The sequence below is a fragment of the Dermacentor albipictus genome, chromosome 6, assembly GCF_038994185.2.
Source record: "Dermacentor albipictus isolate Rhodes 1998 colony chromosome 6, USDA_Dalb.pri_finalv2, whole genome shotgun sequence".
NCBI classification, from domain to species: Eukaryota; Metazoa; Arthropoda; class Arachnida; order Ixodida; family Ixodidae; genus Dermacentor; species Dermacentor albipictus.
This window is the reverse complement of record NC_091826.1, coordinates 43,422,194-43,439,281: the sequence shown is the minus strand read 5'-3', so window position 1 is coordinate 43,439,281 and position 17,088 is coordinate 43,422,194. Positions and strand designations below refer to the sequence as shown.

The 17,088-nt window shown below is 46.5% G+C and overlaps 1 protein-coding gene across 3 annotated transcripts in view; it reads left to right on the top strand.

Moving 5' to 3' along the window:
• LOC135895752 (adhesion G protein-coupled receptor E1-like) overlaps positions 1-17,088 on the top strand; it is a 513,515-nt gene that overhangs the window by 205,823 nt on the left and 290,604 nt on the right. The window lies entirely within an intron of this gene.

The following is a 17,088-nucleotide window of genomic DNA, read 5'->3' as shown; positions in this document are numbered from 1 at the left end:
CTCTACTGCCCTCACTCCTTCTTGCACGTTTGATTCTTCGTGTGCTGATGTTGATCAAAAAGCAGCGAAGAACGAAATGTTCGATTTGTTGAACGTGTCGTGCTGAACGCTTACTCTTATTGCTTCGGAAGTTGCGACAGATACCCTATGTCGATATCTAATTTGAATAAAACGATTCTCATTTGCGGGCGTGCCACAATAAATGTTAAGATATTTAAAAATAAATTACGGCAGAAGCCTTCTCACAATGATTGTCGACGATAATGCGATTAGCATTCAGGCATTGTAGTGACACCTCGTTGCTGAAGTCACATGCGGTAGCCCAGGACATCTGCCACACGCTCGCCTGTCACCTTTCGTAAAGCAGACGATATAGTGCGCGCGGAGTGGCACAGCTTCAGTTGGAATTCAGTTTCAGTACACTGGAACAGAATTCATTAAGCTTTTCAGTCGTGAGTTCTCTGTGCCATTCGTCGACCGCTTTCGCTATAATGACACGGACAGCATCAGGGTTCGCTCGCCTTCACTCTTAAGAACAAATTCTGCCCTAAGAACCTCTTGGCTGATTCAGACCCTGGCTCTTCATCGGCGCAATCTGCGCCTGCTTAATGTTTAGCTGAATCTTTCACTCGCACGAATAAGCCAGGCGCGAGTCACGTGACCGACGTTATACCAGATTATCAGCAATGGCTTGATGATAATATTCCTTCGCGACTTATCTCTTCAGTTTCATGCAACCATGTACCTGCCCAAGAATGATCATACGTGCGTAAATTACGCACTGAGAGAGAGAGAGAGCGAGAGAGAGAGAGAGCGAGAGAGAGAGAGAGAGGGAGAGAGAGAGCATTCCCAGTAACTTCGCCAACACGAGCGCAACATAAAGAAATTATTCCTGGTGTTCTTCGTCCTGCATGAAACCGCGAAAATAGAGAATAACGAGGCAAGTCTAGGCAGCACTTTGTCTCGTCTCGTTCTTCCTTGTATATCTGTTTGCGTCGCTCCATTTGATATGAATGGCAAACGGAGCCATTGGCATACAGTTAAACCTCTTTATAACGAAACAGGATATGACGAAAAATGCATATAACGAAGTGAAATTCTCCTTGAAACCTCCATAGAGATTTACATTGCTGCGTATGCAATAACTGATATAACGAAGTAATCTGGCTTCTCATGCACCTTTGCTATAACGAACTTTTACATATTTTGTCGGGTCTAATGTCGAAACGCGACACCTAGACTATGAAGGCCGCCATAGGTGTCGTTCTAATATTGCGCAAAGTCAACTGTCCGCAATCAAACAATCTTGGAGGAAAAGTAGAACTCCATCCCCACCACCATACTAGGCATAAAACATGAGAAATCAGGTAGTGGAAGAGACTACGTTGCTTTACTGCCTACAGATCCGCCATTCGCACTCTCCAAAAAGTTCTTTGCATAAAAACAGGGTTTCTTTTTTTGTTACGGATTCTTTATTTAGGCTTTTGTTAAACTAAGCTTCATTACGTGCATTGTAATTACAGAAATGTGCTCACGTTATGAATACTAGAGTGTGAACACTGTATTGTAGTAATCGTGAAAACCGCTGATCTTTATTCGCAAACAATTCGAAAAGTGTCCTGTTAAATTTTGTCACAGTTGCATTTGTATTTAATCCGGTCTCAAAACAATAATATTCACCTAATCCCGATACACATTCTAGGTCAGTATAAACCAGCGTTTAGTTATGGCCGCTTTTTTTGGAACGATGTAACAAAGCCTCGTAATGGCCAGTAGTCGAACCCAGGACCTTGCACTCACCAGCACAACGCCAAAGCCAGTGACAGCCAGCGCTTCTCAAGGCACGAGCGGACAAGATACAAACTGAATATCACTGCAAACTACCTCGACGACAAAGACAAACATCGGTTGAGAAGCTATAAAAATGGCGTGGCGTCTGTGGTATACCTCGCCCACCGGACGGCAAGTGTCAGCGAAAAATCTCAGCGCAGAATCTCAGCGCATTCTCAGCAATGCACACAGAAAGAAAGAAAGAAACAAGGAAAGAAAGCAAGAAAGAAAGATAACAAGTAAGAAAGAAAGACAGAAGTGCAGAAGGAAGAGCGGAGTTGCCGTTCCCCCACACCGACCAAGAGACGCGATGGTCCCTGTCACGCGAACATCGGTGAAGCCCCGTCAAACGTGGTTCCCGCCCTTTTTCCTTCGCTTTAGCGTCACTACGTTATATTTCTCCCCCTTGTTTCCGCACGAGACGTTGAATCGAACACAACCGAGCACGCGAATAGGGGAGAGTGGAATAGACAATGGAAAAAAGAAAGGGAAGTGATGCTACGCCGTACCCAGGCCATATCATCTTCGCACCGCAACTTGTATGCTGCCAGCCTCTCTTACCTCAGCGCTCTCGGCTGAAGGGCGGGCACTCCCTCTCTCCCTCTCTCTCTTTCTCTCTCTCTCTCAAACACACACACACCATTGGTGTCATCACCACCTTGTTAAAGCGGTTGACGCTATTCGCGTCATTAACTTGTCGCTAGGTGGAAGGGGAGAAGGTGTTGGCGGTAAAAGCAGAGTGAAAAGTTTTTTCGTCCGGTCACGAACACGAAGCGGTTCAGTGATCTCTCACCGAGGCGCTGCCGTGGTCTGTGACCATTATATTGCGTCGTAACTCGCGTGTCGTGTGCGCGTACACCCATGAGCAAAAGTGTACGGACCACAGTGTCGCCGAAAAAAAAAAACGGAATAAACGGAAAAACGGCATAAACGGAAACCGACGAGTGCATTCGAAAATCCGCAACGCCGAGTTTGTACTGCAGTTTCTAAGTTTAGGTTGCGCTCACTGGCAAAGGAGAAAATCGGTTTTATCGCGCAATCCCTGCTCCGTATACTTTTGCTGACGGGTGTACGTGTCTGTATCCTTTGGCACCTTTGTGCCTGAAAACTGACAAATGCGAAACGGGCCTTAGAGTCTGAAAATGTATAGCTCAATGCGAGAGCGACTATGCACCTTTTACGGAAAGCGTTCGCTTTATCGGGGTTGTGGTTTCACAGAATTAGACCACCATAATGCTTAACGGCATAATTAATTATTAACGTCCGCTGTTTGGGGAGCGATCCCGCATGCTGGTTTGGGGTGAGTCCATAGATGAGACTTTCGAGTGAAGTTTTCTGGCTCGTTTTGCTCGGCATATATCTATCTATCTATCTATCTATCTATCTATCTATCTATCTATCTATCTATCTATCTATCTATCTATCTATCTATCTATCTATCTATCTATCTATCTATCTATCTATCTATCTATCTATCTATCTATCTGTCTGTCTGTCTGTCTGTCTGTCTGTCTATCTGTCTGTCTGTCTGTCTGTCTGTCTGTCTGTCTGTCTGTCTATCTATCTATCTATCTATCTATCTATCTATCTATCTATCTATCTATCTATCTATCTATCTATCTATCTATCTATCTATCTATCTATCTATCTATCTATCTATCTATCTATCTATCTATCTATCTATCTATCTATCTATCTATCTATCTATCTATCTATCTATCTATCTATCTATCTATCTATCTGTCTATATGTCTATCTATCTATATGTCTATCTATCTATCTATCTATCTATCTATCTATCTATCTATCTGTCTATCTATCTGTCTATCTGTCTATATGTCTATCTATCTATATGTCTATCTATCTATATGTCTGTCTGTCTGTCTATCTATATGTCTGTCTGTCTGTCTGTCTGTCTGTCTGTCTATCTATCTAATCTTTTTGCATGCTTCCATTTTCGGTACTCGTTATTCTTCTCGAGGCTTCGCAATTCACGAAAACGCAGTTGGCAGCTTCGTGTTGGCCTATCTTCGCAATCGCTTATCTCTCAGCAAAGAACGGCAGCTTTCTTTGCCACGGCCTTAAAAAAAAATTATGGGGTTTTACGTGCCAAAACCACTTTCTGATTATGAGGCACGCATGGCTAGCATGAAGGTGCGCGTAGTGGAGGACTCCGGAAATTTTGACCACCTGGGGTTCTTTAACGTGCACCTAAAGCTAAGTACACGGGTGTTTTCGCATTTCGCCCCCATCGAAGTGCGGCCGCCGTGGCCGGGATTCGATCCCGCGACCTCGTGCTCAGCAGCCTAACACCATAGCCACTGAGCAACCACGGCGGGTTTCCACGGCCTTGCTTAAGCCACCAGTTCTATCTCTCACACAGACGCGCAACGTGTTTTCTGCAAAGTAACTCCGTCGTTGTATATAGGAGCCGCGTTTATAAAGAGCTTATGTACTCGGGTCCCTAACGGCCGTCGTTGATGTACACCGCGCTTCTATACATAGCACTCTGAACTCGAGCTTCTCGGGCACTCCCGCTAGATATTCCGCATAATTACTGGTGCGGTTCTGAAGCACGCCGGTGTTTTTTTTTTTTTCTCCTTCGGGCCATTCCACGATAACCACGGCTCTTTCTCAAGAAAACAATAACCACGCCTTCTTCCTCCACGAGTTAAGAGACTGAAACGGCAGCGCTTTTCCGGGGTTCCGGTGTTTCTCTAGTTTCCACTTACGCACGCGTGTACTAGCGCAAGCGGAAAATGCGCCGCGCAAGCTGCTTCCGCTATGCACGAGCCATCAGCGTTCCGTGCTACCGCCCTTGCGCCGCCTTACATAGCACATCTGCAAATAACCGAGTCTTGCGAGTAATGCTGGAATGTGTGCTTAATATGAGAATCTAAGCGATAGCCTTCTTTATTTTCACCCCGAAAACTAAGTATCTCGCGCTTGGTAAGAACAAGGTGTGTTATATTAAGGGGTGTACGAACAAATTATACAAATGGATGGAACGGATAAAAAGAAACCAAAATCAATATTTGCAAAACATCAGCAAAGTGCTACGACGTATTTTACTTTGTGAGGCACAACTAGTATAACACTGCCGCCCCCTCCGAGACGCACAGCCCACATTTCTTGATGACCTCGTTTCTAGCAGTCACCACGAGAAAATGGCGTAGGGGCATTTATTCAGATTCTATGCACTGTGGGAATGGGTGTGTACGCGAAGTATTTCAAACGCCAGCAAGGCACAGTGTCACATCGCGACAAGGATACGACCTGTGGATTTCGGTGACCAACTCGTCCCTGAGACTCCCACGACGGACCTTGCAGAGAGAGCGGAAGTCTCATTCTGCAATTAAAAAGAAAATTTGTTGATTCACAACTCTCGGCATGCTCGCCCTTGCTGAAAGGTGACGCCTTCTCGTAACTTGCATGTTGATGGCCAGCTAGCATGAAGGTGCGCGCACCATCGACTTTCGTTCATTTGCGATACACAGGGAACTGCCGCGCTAGTATCTACGGAAGCTGCAAGCAGGGTGGTCCAGCCAGCTTGGCGACGCGAGGTATAGCGCACACATTTCTCCAAATTCCGTCCTTCTGACGTTTACAGTACGGCTTCGTGACTTTCGAGACTCATTCGCGAGAAGGCACCGCGCTATAAACAAACGAACGTTTTGGTGATTGTCCGACGGCAGCATTCGAACACGGGACCTGTGTAGCACAGAAGCCCGATATCGAAGCCGTTACGCCGCGGGTGCATGGATAAGCGAAACCGCCGCAATTATCTCCGATTACGAGTGTTCACAGAGTGATATGGCCATTTTTAAAAGTTAGTTTAAAGAAAGTATAGTTTGCTTTGAAATTGAGGCCAGTGAAAGCAGGTAAAGCGTCATAAAATGAAGCCACAAGAACTTCCGAATCCGCAAGCTAGAAGATCAGACAAATCCGTGTATTAACCATCATTCTCATGGGGTGTGAACGATCGCAACGGCAGGGTTCGTTCAAGTAATTCTTGCACGAAACTCCATGACATGCGCTCACATTTTAGTCACCTGGTGCGCTGTATAAAATGAATGCACAACCTGCGCTTGGTGAAGGCAAGGAAGCAAACTGCTTGATAATATAATATAATTAGGGGGAGACTTGCGCAACTGTTTACGGGCTCCACTATGCAAAGCGGACAATTCAACACTGCAACAATTTCTACTCTTATAAATTTCACCGAAGATACACCACTGGGAGCTCCAATAGCTCGTAGTGGCTTCTTCTTGTTTTAACCTAGTTTTATCATTCAATTTTTCTTGTTTGACGTTTCTTTTAACAGCGCCGTGTTGTTTTCAAAGCAACTCGAATAGAACTTCACTAAAATATCTGTACTTGTCGTAGTGGATGGGTGTTACTGTTCAGAATCATTCCACATTCAGCGACAGGCGTAATCAGAAGTGCCGAGACATTCCTGTAGTTCTCTGCCAACTTCACTGAGTGAGGGGCGTTTTTATCTCGGTTACTGGCTACGTACTGGTTGATCTGCTGATGTGTGTAGAACAAATTGTGTATGTGTGCCTTCTTTTGCCTGTTAATTGTTCACGAGCTGAATTGGCTTACTTCCTTTGGTGAGACTTAAGGGCGTCCTGAACACTGTACAGACAGCAATGTCCAGTCCTCTGCAATGTAGAATCCACCATGCCGGTGGAGACTTCATTGCAGAGGACATGCGACATGTAAAGGACGTTCCCGCCGAAAATGCAACACCTAATTTATATTGCACTTCAGATATAGTGTGAAGACATTCATGGATTGTACTGTCAAGTACGTATGTTCGATTACCGCTTCATATTATTCCCCTTTTCGCGAATAAGTTCGAGAAATGCTGCAGTCGCACTGTCTCACATTACAACCATTACGTGTTGCCTGTAATAATGAAACATGCTGCACGAATGGCGATTGGCTCCTCGCGAAGTTGTCTTTGAACTTACAGCTCCAGTCGCTTAAATCGGTCAATCTGGTCGTGACCTGTGAGACGACGCGCGCAGAACGAAGTGATCGTTCTGTCCATCTCCACAGCACTGCGGCAAGCGAGACAAGCCGAGTCCGAATCCATAATTAAAAACTTCCGCCGTGAGCAAACTGACGCACCTGCATGGTCGGCGCGCTTGCTGGTGTTCGATACCAGCAGAGCTCACTTGTAGTCGAATCTGGCTGACATCTGCGGCAGTGCGAAAATCAGTTCTGAAACACTAGGCGGCATGTGGAGCACGTCGTTTGAGGAACCTCCTGAAGTTCTGTAGGGACTGTCGCTTATCGCAGCTGGGCATCGCGTCGTGTCTTTGGGTATCGATCGATGCCGCTTTGACGAGGTTCCGTGGCGCCGTAGTGCGGTTTCGAACTCTCCAAAGATTGCTGGCTCGCGAGCCCCCGTCCGCAAACACACGTGGCTAAGATACGAGTGAAAAATACGCTTCGAGATCGAACTTTTCCTCGACGCCCAGTCCAGTGGTGTCCGTTTTTTTCTTTATCGGAGTACACGCGGTCTGTATGGCATAACCGATAGAAAGTGAAGCAACGCTTTGTCGTCTTGTTTGTGTTCTGTATATGTGCTACAGTGAGCGAGGCCGGTTTCTCTGCACAAAAAAAAAAAGAATAGAGACAAGAGAGAGGAACAGCCAAAACTAGAAAAAGTGGAGCTGATTCGATAAATTGGAATCTATATATGCAGCCAAGCTTCGTTTGAGTGCATTAAGAGTCAAAACACGAGTATTTGCACGCACGCAAACACACAAGCGCGGGCGCAAATAAATTATACCGAACCTTTTGTTGAGCGGAGTTGCTGGCTACTACGGAGTACGACGCACGCCTTGAACGCACCATGGTTTAAGCGGCAGCATATGCGTTTACGTGCGCAACATGATTTGAGTCTATTCGATCCGCAAGAAGCATTTACTTCCTCATTGGGGGAGTGGGCGAAACACTGGAAGTAGTAGCACAATGCAGGAAAAAGATTAGGCGTGTAAAAGAAGCCAAGTCAATTGTACGGCTTACAGAATTCAGTGGGCGAAAGATCAATCGTTCAGAACAAAATCACGAACAAGATCTAGAGCAAAAATAGTATAATACTACAGCAACAGCAACCACCACTTGTATAGTATAATTAGCGGTGACGAAAAACTATGCTCGCACCGTACAGAATCATGATGTCGTATGCCAATATTAACAACTGCATCACATTGTACTGAGAGACAAAATCGACAGGAAGTACCACTGAAAACGATAATAATGCTCGGAGTGCAATATAGTGCAAGTACGCGAGAGAATATAACAAGTGGCGGCACATCAAATTGCGAATGAAATGGTCACTTTGCGTACGGAATCAGAACAATACACAATACAAAATAAAACGAAAGAGAAGTGTCGCTAAGAAAGTGCAAGCAACGCATGAGCGAATGTATAGAGATCAGCGCTTCCTACAACTTACGTTTGAAAATCGTTGGCGTCGTTACTTGTACGACGGAAGTAGGAATACCTGTGCACATTAGTATGGCAAACGTGTTCGGTTACTTTTATTGCGATAGCAATTATATGTATACTCCAGGCTCATTTCTGCCGTCGGCGTCGCCTTGAAGTTCTGTACAAAGTCCAAAGGCGTTAAAATCGTCGCTGCGTGCTGTACGCTGTATGTGCTTATGAATGCGTGCCGAGGGGAGCCGGCAATCGCAGCTGAATCACGCGCACGCAGAGGAGGAAAGCGGGGAGGAAGAGCGCAAGGCTCCGGAGGAGGAGGGGGGGAGGGTCAGGCGGGTTCTACTCCGGGCGACCCTGGCGGCCGCTGTGGCTTGAAAGCCATCTGCCACGGTGACAGTGCGCCGGGCGCTGTTTTTTCGCGGCTTGGTTCGCTTTGATAAGCGAGGCAGCACGAAGGTCAAATTCGCTCGCTGCTGCTGCCGCGCTTCCTCACTCCAGCGTTTTGACAACGAGTGTCCGCGGTCATCGAGTCAGATGCGCTCACGTTTGCTTGCGCGCGCGTGACACCATGCTTGTTGATTTTGTTAGTAGCCTATGATTGCAAAATTATACAGTCGATAAAACTACTATCATTACTTCGCATAGCTGTCCACTAATTTGATACCGCAATCGATGCTTCGGCTTTCGGGCGAAACTGCGACTTTTTTTTTATTGCGTTAGCAATTATACGGACACTCCAGGCGCCTTTCTGCCGTCGCCGTCGGGTGAAAGCTTGTGAGGGTACGCTGAGCCGGTGTACGCGGTTGAATCTCGCGTGCGCGAGCGATGAACACCGCCCAGATGAGTGCCCTCTCCTGTGGCGCACAAGGGTGGGAGGAGAGAGAAGAGGAGAGAGAGAGTGAGGAGAGAGAAGAGGGGCGTTCTTCTCCGGCGGCTGCTAGGGGGTCTCGATGTCCTCCTCGCCCGCCGCTCCGTACAGAGCGAAGCCAACCAAGGCGTTTACTACGACGTTGGCCACACGAATTGCGGACGCCATATCGGCCTCGAGCTCCACCACTGGAAAAGCTGGCGCCACCGTCGGCGTGACGTGCTAGGAGGGATCACGTGGACATAGCGGCCGCGTCGGCTGCTTCGGGCGCGCCGAAGCGAGCTGAAAACGAGTTTAAATTCCCTCGTACGCTGCGGTTTTCATTTAGTGGCGAAATTTTCCCGCTTCGAGTGTCTCCTTTACAACGCTTGAAAGCACTACAATAGGTAGTGGCTGCCTTTGAAGGCGCGCGACATGGTAGGCTACTGCTCGGTGCCGCAGGGCCGGACGCACGTAACGGAGGCCGGTTTCAGCCTTATTCACACGTAGCCGCAGGACAAGAAGCTGTGTGAAGCTTGGCTCGCGAAACATAAAACCGGCAAACAGTCATCGGCTACAACTCGGGTATGCAGCAAGCACAGACGCGAGGAAGATTTCTGCTACGGCGCCCGGTCTGCGATGTTCTGAAAACGCGCACTGAGACGCACGCCCGAGTCCGCTGCCCTACTAATGTCACGACGGTTTGGTCTATGAACTTGTCGATGCTATAGATACTGGCAAGTTCAGTGGAGTGGAAAGGCAGCGGTAAGAAGCACATTTAAAGAAAGCATGGCATATGATCATGTTTGTGTTATGAATTAATGCACTAGATTACAAAAAAGGAGCAGCGGGAAATTGCATGCTGAGAACACCGATAAACATACAGTGCGACGCAACTCAAGAAATAGTATTGAAAGGTAAAAGAATTTAGAAGAAAAAAAAGATTGAATCGCTGCGACGGCACATCACAGTCCCCGTAGGCGTCGAAGTCTCTACAATGAAATGATTTTTGAACAGCTCTGATAGCGCCCACGCAACAATGGTTGCTTGTATACTGTCAAATGCTCATATTCTGCGGCCTAATGTTCATGGAACGGTGCGAAAACGCGCGCGCGGTGAAAGCGAAACAGTGCACGGACAAGCATGCAGACGCGCAGTCGGTCGCTGCCAATCTGCGTGATCGCTGCATTGAGGCTTCATACTATTACGCTCCATTTACTTATACAAACACTGTAAGAACATATTTCACATAGTTTGCCTTCAGCGTTTACCTACCTTTCACGCAAGAAGCCGGTACGGGAGACTCCATCGCGGCGACCGCGCGCAGTGGCGTTCACTGTACGTATTCGGTAAAGAGATAGCGACTGTAAACGATTGTGTGCTTTCAGTTTGCCCAAGATTATTATTTAGACAGTAAGAAACTTCTCTCGTTTCGAAAGTACTTACAGAAATGTCCGGGAAAGCTTGCGCGTGGTGTTTTCAGTGAGCGCTGACAGCAAAACCTACGAGGAGCGCGCCACGTGATCCCTCATACTACGCCAGCGAGGCGCTTCCGATAGAGGGCGACTCCGTAACTCCTCGCCGCCAATAGTAGACGCCTTTGGCGGACGCCGTAGGGACGCGTTGCCGGCGCTTGTACGACCTGACAGCGATCTGCGACGTTCCCAAAGTGCGCGCCCACGCGGGCCTCAACTTCAAAGCAATCTGCGATGTTTGCAGAGTGCGCGTAGTGCCGGTAGCTTCGTGTGCGCGGTGCTTTCTACGTTTCGTTTTATTTTCCGTCGAAACTTTTACTTTAACTCGGAGTCAGCAGTTTCGACGAAATGTTGGCGGGAACATATTTAATTTTCGAATTTTCAGTCAAACTGCCGCGAACAGACGACTTTCCGAAGATGAGTCTAACAGTCGTTCAGTGGTGACTGCACGTAAAAGAGCGAACACGATCAGTTTTGATTTATCTTTACTCGAGTTGGAGGAGAATCTTGATTTTGGGCGACCCTTTCCGACACGGAGTAGGCCGTATGTGTAGAACATAAAATGCCCACTGCAGGCATAAAACACTGCGAATACCGAAAATACGACTGCGTTCGGAGCCGAAATACCAAATCTCATTTGAACGTGTTACCTCAAAGAAACCTCCTCCTTGCACTGGTTTTCCGAATGGCATGTTTCAATGTAACTATCAGAATGCGCCGCAGCTTTGCCAATTAAGAATGCAAGTGTATAAACTTGGTGTAAAGAATATGTCTTTTGTCTAAATGCACGGAACCTTTATGAATTTTTTTGCAAAGATACCATTTTTAGTCAAATTATTACATTCTGCACTTATGACCGGAAAGCTGCAAATAACTTTTTTTTGTTTAATGTGAAATCATCATATGTCCCATGAGACAGTAAAGGCGGCGTCGTCCGCAACGTATGTCAGGAAAGATCATCAGCGTGGATTGAGGCGGATGAAATTGAATTAAGATGCATTAAGGTGGATTAAGGCAGATTAAGATTGATTAAGATAGATTAAAGCGCCTCAGGGAGGATTAGGGTGGATTAAAGTACATTAAGCTTGAATAAGGTGCATTAGATTGATTAGGGTGGATTAAAATGAATTAAGATGCACTAAAGTAGAATAAAGTGGATTAAGGTTGGCGAACTTGGGTAAAGGAAGATAAAGTTTGTTGAATTGCATTAAGGTGAATTAAAGTCGATGAGAATGGACTAAATTAGAATAACGTGGATTAAGGTGAAATAAGATGGATTAAAGCTGGTTAACGTATATTAAAGTTGGTAGAAATTAGAGCAATGTGGATTACTGTAGATTAAGGTAGAGCTTTATTTTAGGTGATAACTTAGAGAAGTCATCATGCTTTCGAATCCAAATCACGGTAGGATATTTCACTAACGGTCAATTTATTGTTTCTTTTTCTTTTTTATTGCGGTCGCAACTATTTCTGCACTCCAGGCGTATTTCTATTGTTTGCTTTATGTTTTACATCTTCCTCCTCTCATCATCCTCACCCATCATACACCTCATTTGTCCCTCTTTCTTCCCCTCTTCCCCTTCCCCCGGGGCAGAGAACCTGGCTAGAGGAATGCACCTCAGGCTGAACTCTCTCCAGTTCATGTCATTAAACATTTCTCTCTCTCTCTCTCTCCCGTCGCCGTGACGTTGCGCAAAAGTCTAAGGGCGATAGCACCGTCGCCGCACGCCTTATATGCTGTATGTTCGAGTGACCCGCCATGGTTGCTCAGTGGCTATGGTGTTAGGCTGCTGAGCACGAGGTCGCGGGATCGAATCCCGGCCACGGCGGCCGCATTTCGATGGGGGCGAAATGCGAAAACACCCGTGTACTTAGATTTAGGTGCACGTTAAAGAACCCCAGGTGGTCGAAATTTCCGGAGTCCTCCACTACGGCGTGCCTCATAATCAGAAAGTGGTTTTGGCACGTAAAACCCCATAATTTAATTTTTTTTATGTTCGAGTGAAAGGGTCATCCGACGACGGCGGCTCAATCGCGCACGCGCAAGGCGGGAAAGCGTGGCGGAAGGGCTCCATGTTCCGTCGAGCGCGAGGCATCGGAGGGGGGGGGGGAGCGGTGTTCAACAACGACGGCTGCTGCGTATGGCGCATCCCCGCGGGCCCTATCTCGAAAGCGATCTGCGGTGAGTACAGATTGTAGGCGCGCCCACGGCTCATCGCTTAGCGTGCGGCTTAGTTTACGTTGAAGCGAGACGCCGCGCGCTGGTCACTTCGCTCGCTGCTGCTGCTGCGCTTCCTCAGAGCGTGTTTGGGCGGTCATCGTATGAGATGTGTCCATGCTTCCTTGCGCGCGCGTTGCACCGTGCTTGTTAGTTTCCTTTGTAAGCAAATGCTTACAAGTTTATACGGTGGATAAAAGTTCTGTCCTTACTTCGTATACCTGTCTACTAATCTACTATCGCAATTGATGCTTTGTCTTTTGGGGAAAACTGTGACTTTTTTTTAGGGTGAGACGAACGCGTTTCACACTGGTTGCTGCGTTTGATGTGCTTATATTGTGTATTGATGGCTTATCATGATATATCAGTTGCAATAATCTCATTCTGCCACGATACTGTCTAGTTTCCAACATTTTCAAGTTCGCGCTTTGCAAAAGAGTTGATGGGGACACGTCCCGTTCGCAGGCGTTAAATACGCATAAATCATGCAGCCTTTCTCTGTATTAACTGTACCTATGTCCACTTGTGTGCGCGCCTCCCGAAAAGCTTACATATATTCCAGTATTGGCATTACATACGTTTTATAAGCAAGGAGTTTAATTTCATGGGCTACTTTAGCTAGGGTCCTTCTTAATTAAGTATCCAAGTTTTCTCTAAGTCTTTATTTCCAATATATGCTGCGTATTCTTCTCACCTTAAATGAATTTTGATATGACTACGCCTAGATAACTATATTCTACTGCAAAAGACAAGTAATGATTGCCCAGTTTGTAGTGGAATTTTAAGGGGCCTTTCTTACGTGTTTCAGTCGTCCCTACGGTTTTCTTTTTTCGCGTTAATGTTCATTTGCCATCTTTGGTCAAGTTGCCAATTTTAGGTCAACAGCTGTGCAAGAGGGCTTGATCCCAGTGGGCGATAACTTCCAGGTAAAGCCCACACTCGTCGGCGCATAGTCGTATCTTGGCCGGGATGTCATTGAAGATGTAGGTAATAAAAATGAAAAGCAAAAGCAGCCCCAGAAATGGAATCCTGTGGTATGCCTGACTGAACCGGTGCATGTGGTGAATTGATGCCATGAACTGGGACACATGGATGCCTGAAGTTTAAATACCCTTTGATCCATGCTAATAAAAAATCGTCTTCAAGAATTGGTTCCAGTTTGATAAGGAGCTTGCAGTGTGATACGCGATCGGACGCTCTTTCAAAGTCTAATAATAAAACGTCAATTGGGCTGTGTTTGTCCAAACCAATGACGAGGTCGTGGGCCACTTCTAGTAGTTACGTCGATGTCCATAGGCCACGGCAAAAACCGTGCTGTCAGCTGTCGCTTATGTTATTACTTTCGAGGAAAACTGGAATGTGTTTAAATATTATACGAGGTGTTTCAGCTAAGATGGGCGAAGTGTTTAAAAAAAACTAGCATCTGCGCTACTCGTGTCGAATTGGCGCAGTATTGTTCTGGGCTAAACGGAGCACGTCACATTATTTCCAAACCTGAAAGCTGGCTAATTAACAAAGATTGCTTAACTAACTTCTCTTATAGTAGGTCTGGCGAGAAATCTTCAATAAAGGAGTTGTAGCGCTTGCTCAGAAACATATCATTGTTTCGTCTAGGCTAAGATCACTGCCCTGTTAGGGATCTTCGAATGTTATCGCGTTCACTCTTCAAGGCGAAGCTTAAGTGTCCCTAACGATTTTATTAATGTTTGTTTAATTAATTATAGCACCCCACTTTGTTAAAAGTGATGGATTTGCAAAGTCACAAAGCCGTTTGAAGCCAAAGGGAAAAAGTTCATGAAAATCCATGTACTAAGCGCCAGTACCACTCCGCATCAATCATCCTACCAGCAGATCCTGTCTACGCTAGCGTCCGAGTTCTCTCTAGTAAGGAATATGTGAAACTATATGCCTGAAACGGTAAACTCGTAAAGTACTACTCAGCTGCACCGCTTCTGGATGGCGCCATACAGTTAAACGCGTTCGGCGTTCGAGGCCAGGTACCTACGAAAATGTGCCCGGAATTTGGCAAAAAATGATTCGCTATAGAAAGAGGGTTTATTCGACGTGGGTCCAGCTAACTTCGACGAGACATGGTCATTACGTGGACTGTGACCACTGGACCCGGCTGGACGGGGCGTGCGTCAGCCGGTTTGTGAGCACTATATGCCTCAGAGATTCATGACGTGAAGAGAGTACTTGTAAAGAAATCTTTTGCCAAGAATCGGCGCTATGCATTTTTCCGCGCAAATAAATTGGCCACCTTAAAACAGCATATGCTTGCTGATTGCTTGCGCGGTTGAGCAATTCTGACACGGCACTGCAGTTATACAGCGGTCGACAGGTCTCCAATAAAGGGAGAAAAAAAACTTGACGACGGTTAAGCTTCGCCTTCAAGAGTGGAACGCGATAGCACTCAAAGACCCCTGACTGCATCTCATGTTTCCCGGAAACCGCAGCTTATGTAGTCGTAAAGTTTACCGGAAAACGCTGGCGGCAAACTATATGCATGAAGGTGAGTTTCTGGTAGAAACGCGGCCTCTTTCATGGGCAGCGGAGCGCGGGGCGAGCGCCATCTGGAGGTGTTGCATGGAACCGGGCGCGTCACTCTGTGCATAGTAGAAATACTGGATAAGGGGTTTGTGTTTCCGCGTAACAGAATTACGTTTTCTCGTATATTCAAATTACAATCCGACACTATCGCGTCTATAGGTTGCGCGTTAGTCGAACTTTACGATTTTTCTGACGCATTTTACTTTGAGAAATTCAGTTAGTTCAGTAAATTATCTGCGCCACGCGGACGGCCTACGTAGTCGGGTAAGCGTGAATCGGAATTATTTTTCGCGAGAAGACGGTAGACGCTGGACGCGGGACGCGGACGCCGGGTTTCCTGCGGCATGGAGCCCTTGCCGCTATGACGTTAGCAAGAAAGCCGCATACCAAAATTGCTCTGCATTACCCCTTTTTCCAGTTCCCGTGGCTTCGAGTTTTGAAACGCGTACGTCGCAGCGCGCGAAATACTGTGCGTTGGAGGCGATTACGCTCGCTAACCCTGGTAATATGCGTCCCAATCTGCCGTTCTTTTCTCGTCTTCACGCATCGTTGCGTACGCTGAGGGTCGATCTCGCGTTGTGCCTGCCTTTGCTTCACGAGAACCGCTATCGAAAGTGCTTGGATTGCGGTTTGTGGCCTGGGGGGTAAAAACGAAACAAACACGTGGCAATTAGCGTCGCTTGTGGTGAGGCGGCGTCTATACGTAGGGTGGGACAGTTCTGCGACTGGTGGTTCCTCTACTCGTGGCTCGTGTTTGGCGCCCGCGCAACAACTAATCTGCATACAGTGCCGCTCGCTCGCTCGCGGGACTAGGCACTCGGCGCGCTTTCGAAGGTTGTACGTACACGTTCGCGGTCGTCTCGCGCCATGGAATCGATTCGTGCTCTTCAACCCTGCGTCCGAGTGGATTATGCGGGCGCTAATCATTACGCCACGCTTCACCGCGTAGTCAAAGGTAAGCGGGCGTGGTAATTGCTTTTCTCGCGGCGAAGTGCGTCGACTGACGCGAAAATTGAATTGACGGTGCGGTGCCGTACGTGCCTAGCCTGTTCGGTGGTGCTGAGGGAGTTGTCGAACAAGGTGGAAGGCGGCCCCCGATTATTATCTCTTTAGCGTGTTCACACACGGTGTGCTTAGCCATAATAACCCCAATTGTATGATATTTCCCTGGCCATATGATCGTCCTCGTCGATACATATATATATATATATATATATATATATATATATATATATATATATATATATATATATATATATATATATATATATATATATATATATATATATATATATATATATATATTGTGGCTGTTGTTTTTCAGCGGTGCTGTAGAATGTAGCGGGACGTGACCTGTGTTGTTTGGTGCACCCAAGTGTTGACGTAGCTGCTACCCGCGATCTGTAATGCATTGGGGTGAACGTAGGAACCTAAAAAAAAATAAATATAAATAAATTGTATATCCTGGGAGCTTTTAACTGTTACCTTGCCTCCTGCTTTAATTTAAAGGCAGCAGTAACTTGGCAAGTTTGCTCTAACTCCTGTTCTCTGCCCGTTTTTTGCAAGTCGAACTAAATCTATGGAGTCCGTCTTTTATTTTAATGAGCTGTGATGTGCAATGCGCTCTAGCGAAAAAAAAAATCATCTTCAGAAATAGCATGCGCATGAATTTAGCAGGAATTGCTCTGAGTATTGTGTAACATAAAAAC